We start from the raw sequence: 16,445 nt of genomic DNA, 5'->3' as shown, positions 1-16,445 counted from the left end.
TACCTAGGATTGATGACTTATTTGATCAGATCAAGGGAGCTATAGTATTCTCCAAGATCGACCTTAAGTCAGGATACCACCAGCTTCACATTAAGTAATTTTACATTTACACGACCACCTTTTGAACTCGCTACGGGCATTATGACTTCACAGTGGTACCTTTTGGGCTGACTAATGCTCTATCAATTTTCATGAGCTTGATGAATGGGGTGTTTTGATCTTATCTTGATAGGTTTGTGCTTGTGTTTCTTGATGATATATTGATATATTCTAAGACTCAGAAGGAACATGAGGAACACTTGTGATTGGTTTTACAGTGTTTAAGAGACAATCAACTCTATGCCAATGCAGCTAAGTGTGAATTTTTCAAATCAAAGATTTTGTATTTAGGGCATGTCATTTTCAGTGATGGTATTTCTATAGACCCTGCAAAGATATAGGCAATAGTAGATTGGCCTACACTGACTAATGTGTCAGAGATTTGTAAATTCATGGGTCTAGCTGGTTATTATCGTATATTTGTCCAAAACTTCTCTAGGATAACACATCTTATCACTTCCCTTTAGAGGAAAGGAAACAAGTTTATGTGGATAGATAAATGCGAGGAAGCATTTTGAAAGCTCAAGGAGCTTTTGACCAGTGCATCAATCTTAGCAGTACCTGATCTAGAGGCTAATTTCATGGTATGTATGGATGTTTTCCTGGAAGGGATTGGAGTAGTTTTGATGTAGAATGGATGAGTGATTGCATATGAATCATGCAAGTTCAAGGATCATGAGCTAAATTATCCTACGCATGATCTTGAGTTAGCAATAGTAGTTCATGCTTTGACAAGGTGGAGACATTTCTTGTTGGGGTACAGATTCGAGCTACATAGTGATCATCGCAATCTTCAGTACAATTTCACTCAGCCTAATTTGAATGCTCACCAAAGGCGATGGATGGAATTCCTATGTGAGTATGACTTTGAGGTAAAGTAAATTCAAGGAAAGGAGAATGTGGTGGTAGATGCTTTGAGTCGTAGGATACATGTGATATCATCTATGACTCTTAGTGTTGATTTGAGGAGTCAGATTCTTCAGGCACTTCCTAAAGATTCTTGGTATCAGGAGGTGTGCAGAGAGATAGATTCAGGAAGACCTTTAGAGGGTAAGTTTGCATGCTATGTTCAAGAGTCAAATGGTCTTTTGAGACTTTCAGGAAGGATTTATGTGCTGTTACTGGATGAGCTTTGCACCTTGATCCTAGCAGAAGTCCATCGTACACCTTACTCGACACATCCGAGTGTCAAGAAGATGCATGCTAATTTGTGGAATTTATTCTATTGGTTTGGGATGGAGTGAGACATTGTAGATTATGTGGCTAGGTGTCTTGAGTGTTAGAGAGTCAAGGTAGAACACCAGCACCCAGTAGGACTTTTGCAACCAAATCTCATTCCTTCGTGGAAGTGGACATCATCTCTATAGACTTCATAGTAGGATTACCTATGATTGCTCATTGTCATGATGCTATCATGGTCATTGGTTATCGGTTGACTAAGGTGGCACATTTTTCACTAATTAGGTCTTCCTACATGACACCTTCTGTAGCTAATGTCTTCATGCGTGACGTTTTGAGATTACATGGTATTCCTCGAAAGATCATTTCTAATAGGGATCTTGTATTCACATCCATATTCTGGACATTGCTGCAGCATGAGCTTAGAGCACAATTGAATTTTACTTTGGAATATCACCCAGAGATAGATGGTTAGATAGAGAGGGTGAATTAGGTTTTGGAATATATGTTAAGGATGTACGTGATGGCTAGGCAGACTCATTGGGAGCACTATCTCTACCAAGTGGAGTTCGCCTACAAAAACGGGTATCACAGTTCTATTGGCATGGCACCATTTTAGACTTTATATGGATGTCCTTTTTGTACACCCTTGAGTTGGGATAATCTTGAGGATTGCATCTTGTTGGGTCCTAAGATGCTTCGTGATATGGAGCAACATGTAGTGCATATTCACAAGCACTTGACTACGACACACGATAGGTAGAAAAAGTATGTTGATGCACATAGGACAGATAATAAATTTTTTGTGGGAGATAAGGTATTCTTGAGAGTGTGTCCGTGGAAGAGTCCAATCCGATACGGAAAGGGTTCAAAGTTGGCACCTCGCTTTGTCAGACCATTCCAGATTCTTGAGAGGATCAGCCTAGTTTCTTATTGCCTTGCTTTACGACCCAGGCTAGCTCGCATTCATGACATTTTCCATGTTTCAGTACGTAGGCAATATATCCTTGATGTTGTACATGTTCTTTATTGGAATGTGTTGCAGGCAGAGGACGGGCAACTGGATTTGGGGCCAGTTCATATTTTGGAGTAGCAGGAGTTGACCCTCAAGGGTCAAACCATCGAGCAAGTAAGGGTCCAATGGGACCCTACTGATGATTCTTTAGCTACATGGGAGGATGCACCTAAATTACAAGATTTATATCCCTACTTGTTTGTAAGCTTCCAGGAGTAAGCCTAATCCAAGGGGGCGTGGATGTAGTGCCTAACCTCGTTTACATTTTTTTGGACACATTGTTGCTATTATTGTCGGACTATGTTAGACTAGTTTTATGTTGATGGTTAGTAGCATTGTTTTGAGACTATCAGATATTGTGCTATGGATTCAGTGGATATGTGATGAGATTACTTAGACTCTACATTTCATATATGCATCATGATTATTACATTATTTCCAGTTATTGATGATGATTAGTTAGATGGTTATTATCACATGTGTTTTATTATGGATACTTACCCCATACTTGCATGTGTATGGTGTGCATGTTTGTTCTTATTGTATGAAATTTCTGATATGGTTAAGGAAGGGAGTCTTAGTCACTTGCTAGTTGGGATCTACATGATGCACCACTTCTTGCCATTTCTTGTTTAACTTAGCATATATATATTGTATGTGCATGCATGATTTTTATGTAGGTTGCATGTACTGGGTATTGACTTCCCTAATTTGGTAGGATAAGCGTACCCTATTGCACTATCTTAGTGGTAAGAGAGGGGAGATAAATTCTCAAGTCCAAATCCTAAACCATTAAACCATTTGTCCTAGAGAGGTAGGACAAGTATCTAGATATTTTACCTTCCGAATGTGTTGGATGACATAATTCATGATTTTTAACCCTTTAGACTGATTTTGTATGGATTGTTCTATGATGGGTTTTCATATTTTATCTTGGAGGTCTATGGTGAATTTTCTATTAATTAAGTCTAAAATTAAAAGATTTAATTAATAATCTAATTATTTGGGAAAAATTAATATAATATCATGATCTTTTGATATTTTGATTTTAATTAATTAAATGGGAATTAATTGAGAAAAATAATTAAATAAAAGAAATTAAAATTAATAATAATTAAAATAAAAATAAATTAATAAATAAATAATAATAATAAAAGTAATAAAAGAATTAAAATAAAAGTTATAAGCTTCCCTAGGAGTAAACACACCTCTTGATTGCACATATGTCAACAACACAAGAGTTAGCGCACAAATTAAGCACATGGTGTCTACAACCTTATGACTCATCTAGAAGGTTGGAAAAGACTCATGCTTAGTTGTCAACACCTTCTGGTTGTTTCTAGAGACATTCTAGGTGCTTCTTGAGAGTTCTTTATATTCAGGCACTCCTAGAAGCTCAGGGAGTGTGTTTTGGAGGACCTGGGAACGTTGGAGAAGGAAGGAGCTTGCTCTATGGATTTTGAGGAGAAGTGAATTAGCAACAATGTCCAGGAAGACACATGTGAATTTTACATATGATATTTTTCTTCTTGCACTTCCTATCTTCTTCGTGTCTTCTGAATGCTTTTTGAGAATTTTTATATCTTGGTTGTATGCATTTTGTCATGGGTAGTTAAATTTTATATAAGAAATTTTCATATGCGTAGATCTGATGAAATTATGAGGTTAGGGTTTTCAAATGCATATGGACAAAATTATTGAAAAAAAAAATTTAAGTAATGGGTAAAGTTAGAGAACAATTATTTTAGAAAGAAATTCTTAACTTATAGAATTAGAAAGCCCTCTATATGTTCTCTTTCTAATTTAGGCAAATCTACATACATATATATACATATGTATATATACATAAATATATATATTTATTACAAAAATGTTGTAATGCTTAATAATAATTTGCATGTATATATATACATATACACACATATATATATATATATATATATATATATGATGTTTGTTAAAAAAAACGCAGCCAAAAAGATTATTATAAAAAATTGAATCGCATATGGGAGAAACGTTTTATAAAACATTTATTAAAAAAAAATTACAAATTTTAATGGGGTGGGGAGGGACGAACCTATACCCCCACCCCTTTTTATAAATGGCAGTGGCCGGCGGCACTGCTATCATAGGCTTTTGGACAGTGTACTATCATAGGCCTGCGTCAACAGGACCGCACGACACCCTGGGTTACGGCGTTGTCACTTTAAACAATGACGACCAATGCATACATGGGTTTTAATATATATATAACGCCGGTTGAAAAATGTGTTGCAAAATCAATTTTTTTTATATTTCAATTTTTATAAATTTTTTAAAATGTTATTATTATTATTAAATGTCTATAATTATATGTATGTATGTATGTATATACATACATACATACATACATACATACATACATACATATATACATACATACATACATATATATATATATATGAGTGTATATATATACATATATGTATATATATATATATGTAAATATGTATATATGTTATTAATAATTAATAATTATTATATTTGATAAAAAGATTTGTATTAATAGATCATCTCTTTTAAATATAGAAATTATTTTGTAGTATTATATTCTAACAATATAGAATTAATTTAGTTTTTTAATTGACTTGAATTATGAAGGAAAGATCATAATGAAAAGAATTGGTAATCTACAATGTGTCCTATTGGAATTCAATGGGTGTCATTTTCAAATAACGTTTATATAAACAATATATTATTAGAACAATTGGAAAATTGAATCTAAGAGCTATGGGGAAAAAACTTTAATTCATCAAAAAACCTATACATGGGTTAAGTAATAATGTAGGAATTTCTCTACTTGATATCTGAATTTGAAAATGAAAAACCGAGACCTCCACACTTCATTCAACTATGTAATTTTAGCAAACCAAAATATGTGCTTGCATTGTGTTTTCTCTATGCTTCTTATTTTTAGTTTTTGGGTTGACTAGTGTTGACCAGTTATAGGACATCTACCAGAGGCTCGGGGGTTATGATTGTGATGTCACGATGATGTCTTTTGATCTCGATCTTTTAAACTCAACCATGGTTATGTGATGGCATGTTGATTGATATTGTCTTTAGTCTTCTTGTGTAAACTATGACCTTTTTATGAGTTATTGATCAATTGTATTTGGATTACTTTCCGGTTACCTTGATGGGATTGAATTGTTTATATGATCTTGGTGATGTCATGTTGTGACATGTTTTGACTCAACCATTTTGGAGTCTTTGATCAGTATTACTTTGAGATACTTTTGGTTGCTTGTTAAGAACCAATGATTATTGTGATTTTCAGTGATACCTTCAGTTGCCAATAAAGAAGTGTTGTGGTCATGATTATCTATGGATGCTTTTCAGTTGCTCATGGAGATTTGATGTTTATATTGTGGATTATATTTTGGTATTTTGTGATTTATGATTCCATGAGCTTAGGGTAGGTTATCTACTTGTAGTGAGGGGAAGTGGCTTGCAATTGGGGCCGAGGCCCAAAGAGGCTAAGTTGTTTTAATAAGTGAAAACATTCACACCTAATACTAACTTAAATGGACCTAATAAGATAATTGTTTGTTCTCGCCCATGCCTCGAGTGCTAGTACAGACTAGGATAGGAGTAGAGAGAACACTTGGTTGTGACCTTGCATTTCATAGTATGCCTCATCTGTATGAGAAGATACTAGTGGCCGCATAGGGCTCACTAGGGGGCCAGGGTCTATTGGGAGACTACTAGAGTAACTCTAGCATGATCCGTGAGATGACACTTTCTCACTTGCATAGTATGTTTCCTACATGTCTATGTTGTGCCTCTAGGATTAGATGTCAGTTTGTGATTGGAACCTTTGAGTTAGTATACTTTTAGGATTCCTAGACTTAGAGAGTACTTTTGTTATGTGATTTGAAAGCCTGTTTGGGACTTGAGATTATCTCGTCAGTGCGGTGGGAGTGGACCATTTAGATTCCACGTGGTCAGGTGGTAGTTCTTTTCGACTCTTATCATTTGAGATCCGTTTTAGACACAATGGTTGATGCATTCTTTGTTGGCACCTATCTTCATTCTGTTCATGGATTATGATGGTGGACATGTATCCTTACATTGATGATTTTCATATGTTAGATGGTGGGGTATGTGCAGGATCATGGTGTGCCAAAAAGTGGTGATGTGAAAAAAAGAGAGTTTGAAGACACCTAAAAGCGCTTCAAAATCCGCTCTGACTTTTTTTCGCCTATCCAGGAACCAAACCTAAAAGGTAAGGCCAAGCCTTATCGAATATCCAATATGATATCGGATATTCGATTTGACATTGGATGTCCGATTTTAAATTGAATATTTGACATGTGACCGGATATCTAATAATTAGAGTAATAATATTATACCGCTATTATTATTATTATTATTTAATATTATTATTATTATTTAATATGATATATTATTTAATTTTAATATTTACTACATGATATTATTATTATTTTATATAATATTATTATTAAATAATATATCATACTATTATATTATAATAATATTATTAATATAACAATTATTATACTATAATAATAATATTATAATTTATTATATTATAATAATATAATATAATATTTAATATATTATAATATATATTAATGTAATATAATATATATATATATAAGATATAATATAATAATAAAAAGTAATATCTTATAATATAATATATAATAAAAAAGTATAATATATTATAAATTATAATATTATAATATAATAATATTATTATTATATAATATAATATTTTATATTATAATATATAGTAAATTAATATAATATATATAATATATAATATAAAAATATATAAAATGTAATATAATGTAATATATATTATATGTTATATGTTATATTATATATATTATACTCATTATATGTTATTGGGCCATATCAGATATCCAATATAGTATCGGATATCCGATACCTGTGCATTGGATTAAATAAAATCACAGACTCGCGGGCCCTCATTTTATGTGAATTTGGGACCAGTATTACCATTGTCGATCGGATATCAGATATTTAGGTATGTTTTTTTTTCCCCAACTCATTTTTAACCTAAATTTAATAGATTTTAGGATGATTTTTTTTTTTTGTTGAATCTAGGATTTTTTTGACAAAAATGTTTAAAATTTAGATTTTTTTTAATATATATTATGTTTTGCAATTCAATAGGAATGGTTGATCAAAATGATGACATTGAGGCAGAGAATAATATTCCTCATAACCTACCACCAAATGATCCAGTATCCCCACAAAACCCTCCGCCAAATCATCCTCTACCTCCTCAAAATCCTCCTCGAATCAAGGATTTGATAAATGAAAATCTCATTGAGTTGAGAGGTTTGCATAGAACATATAATAATGTAACTGCACTGGCTCCTATGTTATCCACGTTAAACACCATAGTGGATAACATTGAAACCCTTACGAACCAACAAAATGCCGCTCTTCGTTGGTGTGATGAAATGCACCAGATGTTTGATGATGGTTTGGATTATGATGAGGTTTCAACCCTCAACATAACCAAAGACGATTTGGCTAGCCTTTTTGCTAACCCAAAAATAGGTATACCAGTTGACCCAAAAAAAACCAAACTATCGATTAAATGGTGCACAAATGACGCCATACGTGAAATTTTTTGGGATCGTTGGTGGATGGTCTTTGATATCCCTCCACATAGAAATTTAGACATACCATTTTATTTCCATAGAAAATTATATATAGAATTTTTGTTGAAACTTAAAGTGAACTATTGGAGCATGAAGCCCAACATGGGCTTAGGACTAGGAGCTCCTCAGGATAGACCCTCTTCCTAGCGGAAGAAACTTGGCACTTTTGTCCCCCCCCATGATATCTCCCCCCCTCCTCGAGTGCAACATCTAGATATTATGCCAAAGCCTAGTTCTCAGACCATTAGAGCCATTCATAGGCTGAGTAGCCTAATGATATCTCAGGCTAGGTCAGACCTGCCTCCTCGTGTTGATGATGTTGGTGCCAGTTCATCATCGGCTAGCTCATCACACGTTTGTGTGCCTCACACTTGCATTACATGCAAGAATATTTTCTTGGGTCCCATAGGTGATCTTCTTGAGTATCATTTTGTATTAGACGAGGATACACCAGATGGACATGTAGAGGCTACAGACCCTGATGCGAGAGAGGATGGGAATGCAAAGGCATGGACTCCTTCGGTGTCGGTACATGTATACATTTTTTTGTTATGACATATGCGATTTAAAGTTTAGTTTTTATAATAGAGTAATTTTAATTTTTAAGCCATATTGACTTTTACATGTATGTGATCTTCATTCATGTTTAGTTGATGACCAAGGAGGAGCTCAGATAGATAGACGATGCTTCACTCTCGGCCATTTCATTTGGCCTTGAGACATCTACGGGACATTATGTTTTGTTCGCATTTTTTTTTTCTATTTGATATTGTATCATATATGGTTGCTAATCTTTCTTTTATCTTGTAGATACCACTTGCCCCAGGGAGACAAAGTGCGGGGGTTGAGCCAACATGCACTAACAAAGGAAAGGTAATTAGATGTTTTCTAATTGATTAAATATTGATGCATTCTTGTCAAATGTTTGTGGTAATCTCATTTAATTACATTCTTTATTGTATATAGGGTGTGACTACTAGCGATGAGCCTGTACAGATTCGGCATCCTAGATCATCAGGGATTTCCATTCGCATTGAGAGCCCCATTGTATGTATAAGTATCATTTATTTTTTATTTTTCTTATTGATGCAGAGGAAAGTATGATTTTTGTTCCATACAATTTATGTGATTTTTTCCATACCAATAATGATTCATGTCTTGCATATGTTCGTTACAACTTAAATAGGCTTATATGCACCTATCCAACTGACCAAGTTGGTTACAAAGGTTTATTTAATCAAACAAATACCAAATTACTACTTTCCCTCCAAAACTAATATGACCATTTGAATTTGAAATTCAAATTTCAAACTATAATTTTTATGCATTCCCTAACTTTCTAAACTATTCCATTGACTCAAAATTGGTCATATGGATTTATTAAATGCAACTAAGTATGAAACTATCCTAAGACTACCCTATATGGCTCTTTTGGCCATTTTACATCATGTTGCCCTTAGGTCCTTACTAGGACTTTTATGACTTTTTTCTTTCAAAGTACATTGTTTATTACATAATTCTATTATTGGCTTTAATATATCCCAATTAACAATCAATGATGTCTTTGATCCTCTATCTTCATTTGGTACCAAGGCTCTCTTAGATGATTTAATAGGTGCCCCTGCACCAAACACCCCACCTTCAAAGCAACTGTTGTCCCAAGAGTTAAGGGGTACTATCTTCTTTCCTCCCATCCTTCTAGAGGGATGTTTGCAACTTTGCACCTGCAATGTATTACCCTGAACACCTGCATACAAATCATTAGAAACAAAAAGCATTGGATCCTTGTTACTAGTCATGGTAACCTTACAGTTTGCTGATTGTGAATAGTCAAGTTTTATCCTTGACAAAGGCTGAATAACTTGTTGTCTAAGGTCATGCTGACCCTATCTCTTATCCTCCATGGATATGTTCACTTCTTTGTTCACTCTCATCACCAAAGGACACCATACTATTCCTATCATCGCTCCTTTTGTTGCCACTGTCTACTTGTAAGCAAAATTTTGAGTTTTGTCTTGAACAATCTTATCCTTCATAACCAAAAGAGATGGCTTTAGTGGCAGATCTATCATATCATGTTTACTCTCCCTTTGCTTCTGCATGTCCACAAACTCTTTCTTGCCAAAACAAATAACTCTTTCCTCATCATGACCAGTCAAAGGATTTAGCTTAAACTTCACACCATCTTTGTGTACTATATAAACATTTGATGAGCCAAAATGAATAGTGTTCCTTGAGGCTTTCCAAGGCCTTCCAAGGATTACATGGCAGCATGTCATTAGAATGTGATCACATATAACTTGATCTTTTATATTCTCCTATAGAGAAATCCACTATTGCTTGCTCCCTTACAACAATATTTTGTGCATCACTAACCCAAGATGCCCTATATGGTCTATCAATAGGATACTTCGTCAATCCTAGTTTATTTACCATTTCATAAGACACTAAATCATCAAAGGAACTAGAGTCTATTATCATCTTAGAAATCTTACCATGGCTCATGCAATTTGTCGTAAAAATGGATGGTCTGGTCTCCTTTTGCTGCTGCATTTGTGGTCCTCTTCTCACCATCTAAGATTCTCCTTCAAGTTCAGGGTCTACGTTATCATACTTCTTTTCTTCCTCTTCTCCTTGGGTCAAGGTGACTCTCCTCTCCTCCTTCTTGAAATCCACACCTTTCTCAGGGCACTTGTAGGATTGATTGCCTACTCCTCCACATGTGAAGCATTTACTTGTGAAAACACTATTACCTCTTCCACTTCCAAATTTTCCTCCCCTGAAACTTCCTCTTGTCTTAGATGTAATCTCTTTTCCTTTATCTTTGTCTTGATTGTTTGAAGTGTCAAACTAACTTCTTACAGCTCTTCCTCTCATCGTTCCACCTCCTCTCTGATTTGCTTGCCTCTCATTCTTTCTTTTCAACTTCTCCTCTACCTAGATTGCCAACTGAAAACATTCTCCAAGTGTCCTTGGTACATTCAATCCTATTTCATCTTGAATATTGTACTTGAGGCCATTAATGTATCTAGCCACCTTCTCATCTTCATCTTCCAGTCCTCCCCTAATACTTAGGGTATGGAATTGCTCAGTATAGGACATGACATCCATATCCCTCTATTTCAAATTGTTCCTTCTTATCTTTATTTGGATTGCTAAATCAGATGGCAAGAATTGATTTCTCACCATGGTCTTCATTCTCTCCCAATTTGAAATCTTATTCAATCTCCTTTTGATGTAGAGTCTGGAACAACTAACTTCCACAAGCCAATAAATGGTTGTCACAATCCAACTTAGGATTCTAGGACTTCTCACAAGTCCTCTTAGCCACTCTAGGTATACTCAACCTCCAAGCCAATAAAGGAAATCCCAATTCAAAAGCCTCACCAACTATCACAAAAAATAGAGACAATCATGGACATACTGTTCCAACCTAAAATCATCAATTTGTTTGGTTCCACCAAACTCCCAAGACACCTTTGCACTTCTAGGCCTACCCTTCCAATTAGCCTCTTTGCACTTTTCTCCCAGTATCCCTTAATAGCATAGGGACTTCTCCATAGGTCCAAACACCCTTCTTGGCACCTACTAAGAATCCAAAAGCTTTTGGGCTGATCTTGCTCCAACACCCTCCAAACTGCTTCTTGGTACCTAGGCCTAGTTGATCAAGTTAGGCTAGGGCTTCAAGGAAGAATCGGCAAGGTGGGTTCCAAAGACCCAAAAAACTTAAGGAAATCTCCAACATAGTCAATGCATCCAACTCTAGCACTCAAACTGATCAGAAGTGCCTACAACCATGACTGTCACCAATTACCTTGCAAAAACAGGTCAAGCACATGGGCTTGCTTGACCTAGGGCCGACTTGGGAAAAATAGTTGCCCTTCTCTCTAGGCCTCCAACCTCTGGCATTATGTTACCTAGTCTCCTAACTTGCATATCCCTCAATTTTAGAGGGTGGAACTAGTGGGAACGCAAGTTAGGGATGCATTTGTGGAAGGGTCTAGGAAACAAGGCTTTTCAGACCACCTGCTACTAAAATGAAGATAACTTTTAAACCCCAACTCCTTTTTGAGTCAAACCAAAACCAAAAGTTTTTTAACTCACCCCTACAATTATTTCATATACTTAGCAATCATAAAAGTTCTATACGAATCCATACCAGTGTAACAGCCAAGCAATTACTAGTAAATTTCTAGAAAATTGAAGTTTTTATTGTTTTTTCTCCAAACCATAGTACACTCTGATCTCCCCCTTTCAATTGAGATCACATATGACATATATAAAGGTCTACATGACCATTGGAAAAACCATATAGGAATTCCCAACCATAAAACAAACAAATAATCACTTTTTGCTAATACTGTTTAGACTCTAAATACCCTATTCTAAGGTCGTTTGGTCCCATGGAGTCACTTGGTTTATAACCACACCAAAATTCTTGTGGTCCTTACATGTGCCTTTATTACAAAACATAGACCGACTTGTAAAATATGGACCAAACCTTTATTCCAACTTCCTAATCTACTTGAATCCTCACTTTCATGGAGTGGCAAGGTGTCCGGCAACATAGATACTTGTTCCCTCCCTGCCACATAGGTTAGGTGCTCTGCACCACCTTTCCTCTCTCTCATTCTAAACACTAGTCCACCAAGTGAGTTTTTTTCCTCTTAGTCTTGCTTTTACTACTTTTACCTTCTTATCTTCCTCTATGTCTTCAAGATCAAAGTAGTTCTCAAGGGCCTCTATCCACCCTAGCACTTCTACACTATCCATTTTAACCTGGTATATTGGAAAATCAATATGGTTCTTCCCACCATTACCTTGTACTGCCTTAATGATTCTCATAAATCTCCTTTCTTCAGGATCATCTATTGTTTCATGCTCTTGCCTTGCATTACCAACCTCTTCTTCGTCATGGTTCTCTCCATGATTTCTTCCTCTAACCTCTTCTCCTCTAGGTTCTTGCCTTTCCTTTTTTAAGGATTCTATCCTTGCAATAAGCTTCAGCCTCTCTCTTCTCATCTGTCTTTCTTCCCTCACTCTAGATGCTTCAAGTTCTCTCCTCTCTCTTTTCTCTCTTGCCAACTCTTCTCTCTATTCTTCAAGTTCTCTAGCCATTTGATTTTTAGGAGGCATATTCAAAACAAGTTTTCTTCCTTCCCAAGGGCCAACTCCCTGATTCTTTTTCTTTCCTCACCAAGAAATCTTTGGACACCACTTATGTACCTTTCAACTCTGGGACACAGAAGGAGGAATTAGACACGCCAAGGCTTCAACAAAGGGACCAGCACACTAAGGATGACAAAGACTCCTATGATGACGAAACCTACAACTTATCTACTCCCAAAAGACCTTTTTGATGCTCTGATACCATCTGATGCAAAGGATGGAGGATCTAACCACAAAATTGCAAATTCAAGCACAATATGGACCCAACCCCTATGTTTCAATGGTGTTCCCAAATGCACACAATGCCACCAAAGACTCCAAACTTGGATTTACATTCACCAAGTGTTCCCTCCACCTCTACACACCTTTGAAAACTTCAAACAACATGTTTCTAAGGTTTCCAAACCCACAAATCTTTAGTAGATACAAAAGAGACTAGTTTTTCCCTTTACTAGGCTATTCTCTTCTTTGGATCGGAAGACCCTATTTTCTTAATTTTTCTCCCAAAATTTCCAAAACAACAAGAAAATAAACTAGCTTTTTAGATACCCTTTTTTGAGTTTTATAAAATATCCAAAAATTAGACATCACTCTTTTGGAAAGATTGTACGGAACAGGGAAGTTTGTCTCAGAATTAGGCTTAATTAGACCACTTTTACAAAGCAAGTACCCTTCAAACTTGCAATCTGACTTAATCCTTTTTCATAGTCTCTATTAATGATCTAAATCAAAGGATTTTCAAGATTATAGGTCTTGGTCACACTCCTAAACACCCAAACTTCAAAACCCTCCTTAAAATGGCTTAAAAACCAGGGCCTACTTGGTCAAACCCCAAAACTCAATTCTAGAACGTTTTGACTTGTCTAATGAGAAGATGTGATCATGAAAACCTACATGGACCTATTAAATGACTCATCTACCATATGAAATCCTAAAATCTCATCTCATGCCCAATTACAACTTTTTCCCACATATGAGTCCAACATTATAACTTTGTATGCTTCCATGAGCCATAATTGGTGTAAGGATTGCCCAATTGACTTCAATAGATGCTCCATGACCTCTTTAATGCCTTGTATCTTCAATGTTCCCCTGATGAGCATGGGATGCTCTTGCATCACTTATCTTCATAAATAAATTCAAAACTAATTTTCGTGATATTAATAACTACTATTTTGTATCTCATAGGAGACTCCTAGTGCACATGAGGTCTGACGGGATAGTTATGTAGATTTGATGATGCGGCCACTCACTCCTGAAGAGGAGCCTAAAATAGTAAGTTGTAGTTTGAATTCATGGTTAAATATGTTATAAATTTAGCATGCTATGAATTATAATGTTATAGTTTAAATTGTAGATTCATCTGACAAAGGTATTTGAACATATACAGCTCACAATCAGAGAGGTACTAGCATTTTCAAGGGCATATGAGAGGACTCCTGATCGGTGCAGGAGGTCGATGAGAGAGGTATTTATTATGAAATTTTGATAGTATTAATCTCCATTACGGAAAATATCATTATGCATTTGAGTAATTCAATGTTAGATACGTAGAATCATATAAATCTAGTAGTCTAACTTTGGGTTTTCCTTTTTTGTTTATGTAGGAGGCATCTGATCCACCTAGTGTAGTGAAGAGGCTACATTTTGATCATCCACTAGCACCCTAGGATAGTATAGTTTTTCATAGGATGCATCATGAGACATTTTGAGATGGCATACGCCATGTGGTATATAGAAACATTGATATTATACACATTCTGATGGCATGATTAGCCACATTTTTTATATGGATCTATGTATTTTGATATATATTTGAGTACTTTGTCTATGGATACATGATCTTTGATATATATTTGTGTAAAATTTTGTCTATGGATACATGTATTTTGATATATATTTTTGTCATTTATGTGCACAATGATATACATATTAATTTAGTATCTAGTATTGTTCAATTAATCGTGGATCATGTGTCATGCCCTAAATTTTACTAGTAAAAATGCAACAATTTTTATTTTTTTTTGTATCTTATGAAGTCGCATAAGAAATTTCATATTATAAAACAAGGTTATCATTGAATAGGAGTTCAAGACTCATGTGGATAGTGTGAAGGTGTTAACATTTTAGTCACAGGTGGTTTTCAAATAGATTGGATGACAGTCTAGTTCAAGTTAGCGTCACGAGTCAAATGAGAAAGTTCAAGATACAAAACTCATAAATTAGTGAGGTAATTCATATCCTAACAAGCCTCTAATACTAATATTCTATTAGGGCCTGTCAGTTGTATCATATGGACTAGGTTGTGATTCTAGCATGTAAGGGAAGGGGATCAGAATTACTTATTATCCTCATTACCAATGTACACACATTCATTAATCATTACAATATATATTAATGTGACAATTACTATATGGTGTGGAAGTGTAGTATATCTTAATCGATTAAACACATGTATCTAGAGAATTTAGATTTAGTACTCATCACATGAGCACCCTTAGTCAAATAAGAAAATGTGCACTTATCTACCCCACTATATCAGATCTAACCATTGGAAATTAGAAAAGATATGCCCTAAAGGTAGCTTTGAAGTCTACATGATGGAGAAGGGACCACTTGAATTGATAGTATCCATCATTCAACACATTAGTTACATAACTTATGGAATAAACAATTTGTTTTATGTGCCGAATGTGTATCATGTGCTTGCATCCATATCTTACTGGTTACAGGTCCTCTCAAAGATTGGACCAATACTGAGTCATTTTCTCCCTCTTTAATCTATTTAGTCATCCTTATGCATTCTATCAACATTGCTTCCTCACCAAACTAGCACTCACTACAGTTTCCTAAACACAAAAATTACTATTTCAATACATAAATTAAACTCACTCTAACAAAAGACAATTACTAACTATCTAGCTCATCAACTACTAACTAATCTAGCTACATTGCCATGCTTTTACATTTACTATTTTAATTACTATAATTACTATACTATTACATTTACTTTTTACATTATTACATCTAATTATTCACCATAAGCTCACTTTCTTACTATCGATATTATTATTATCAAAGCATGTTAAGATTCAAAGTAGTTTCATAGTATGAATTAGTAAGCACATAAAATGAGGAACTCTTAGTAAGTCTAAGGGCCAATTCAAAGTACGTAACTCAATAATAATTCACAATCTATATTTAAACAAATCCTACTACACCATCGTATTGAGTGTGTCAATTTAAATTTGTTAGATGAATTGTTTATGCAAGGAATAGGT

Source organism: Cupressus sempervirens, chromosome 3, assembly GCF_028749045.1.
Source record: "Cupressus sempervirens isolate cs-2001-9-10 chromosome 3, ASM2874904v1, whole genome shotgun sequence".
NCBI classification, from domain to species: Eukaryota; Viridiplantae; Streptophyta; class Pinopsida; order Cupressales; family Cupressaceae; genus Cupressus; species Cupressus sempervirens.
The sequence above is the reverse complement of the archived record's forward strand: the minus strand, read 5'-3'. Positions refer to the sequence as shown.